Source organism: Limulus polyphemus, unplaced genomic scaffold (genome assembly GCF_000517525.1).
Source record: "Limulus polyphemus unplaced genomic scaffold, Limulus_polyphemus-2.1.2 Scaffold12816, whole genome shotgun sequence".
NCBI classification, from domain to species: Eukaryota; Metazoa; Arthropoda; class Merostomata; order Xiphosura; family Limulidae; genus Limulus; species Limulus polyphemus.
In genome coordinates, this window is record NW_013678426.1 from 3162 (window position 1) to 4695 (window position 1534).

At 38.2% G+C, this 1534-nt stretch overlaps 2 protein-coding genes across 2 annotated transcripts in view; both read right to left on the reverse strand.

The window, feature by feature from the left end:
- Positions 1-1448, reverse strand: part of LOC111084012 — a gene marked incomplete at its 3' end in the record, with an annotated part of 3632 nt that extends 2184 nt beyond the window's left edge. The window contains exon 1 of the mRNA XM_022380787.1: positions 1373-1448. The remainder of the gene's footprint in view (positions 1-1372) is intronic.
- Positions 1449-1450: 2 nt separating this feature from the next.
- LOC111084013 overlaps positions 1451-1534 on the reverse strand; it is a gene marked incomplete at its 5' end in the record, with an annotated part of 3365 nt that continues 3281 nt past the window's right edge. The window contains one exon of the mRNA XM_022380788.1: positions 1451-1490. The remainder of the gene's footprint in view (positions 1491-1534) is intronic.

Sequence of the window (1534 nt, forward strand, 5' to 3'; positions counted from 1 at the left end):
TTGTAGAACATATGGAACAGTGAAATATTAGAAGTAAGCTTGCTAGAACATATAGAACAGTGAAATATTAGAAATAAGCTTGCTAGAACATATGGAACAGTGAAATATTAGAAGTAAGCTTACTAGAACATATGGAACAGTGAAATATTAGAAGTAAGCTTGCTAGAACTTGTGGAACAGTGAGATATTAGAAGTAAGCTTGCTAGTAGCTACATTGATATACTTAAAGTTTATGATATTTTGATGTACGATATTTTTATGTTCCGGTAGTAGTTACAGTCAATTATATTTGTTTAACGTCCCCAGGTAGGACAGCGCTAAGTACATCGCTAAAATATGAGGTTGGATTCCTCGTGGTGGACACAACAGATAGCTCAATGTGGATTTGTTCTAAAATAAACAGATTGCATGTAATGTAGTTGTACTGTTTTATTCGTTTGTTAAACACAAAGTTATACAATGGACTATCAGTGCTCTGTTCCTCGTAGGTATCGAAACCCAATTTTTAGCGCCATAATCCCTCGGACTTACTGCTGTGCCACCGGTTGAACATTTGTATTATTATCCAAGCATCAAACAGTTTAGATTAGTAATGTTTGATTGTTTCTTTTGAACAAAGACACCTGAGGCGTGCAGCGGCGTATGCATGCCAGACGCGGGGAGTGTGTAAGAAAAGACAATAAAGTTGGACAATGTGTACGGAAGACATACAGAGATTGGAAGGTTTTGAAATGCGGATTTGGAAAATAATCATGAAAATAAGTTGGACTAAAAGAAAAATATGAGAAGAATGTGGACTTGTCCCATCAGTCATTGAGAGGAAGAAAATCTGGATTGGGCATGTGTTGAGAGGAAATGGCCTGACGAAGGAAGTAATCGTGGGAAGATTACTTGGGAGAAGATCGAGAGGAAGTTGAAGAATGGTGATGCTAATGATGTCAATTAAGAAAGGACTGATACCTGGATTGGGCATGTGTTGAGAGGAAATGGCCTGACGAAGGAAGTAATCGTGGGAAGATCGAGAGGAAGTTGAAGAATGGTGATGCTAATGATGTCAATTAAGAAAGGACTGATGGAGATATGAAGAGAACACCTGAAGACAGAGCTAAATGAATGGAACTATTGTGTCTCAGACCTGTCTAGGGACAGACCACTTGATGATGGTGATACTTAGTTAACAACACTTGGGCTACTCTAATTGAATAACTCTTATAATGCACTCATGAGTTCTAAGGTGCATAGTGACAAGGGGACGCGAACCATGTATCTTCAGATTCATAGTCCGATGCACTTACTACTTGGCTACGCCCGACCATTGATGTTTGAAAATCTAGCTATAATTAAAGACAATCTTCACTGAGATAGTACGTACCTTAACACTTTGTAGTTGAGTATAAGTTCCAATCTTGCTGACAGAGTCAGGAACGGAAAATGACCTGCTGTATCCAATGTGTATAATTAAAGACAATCTTCACTGAGATAGTACGTACCTTAACACTTTGTAGTTGAGTATAAGTTCCAATCTTGCTGACAG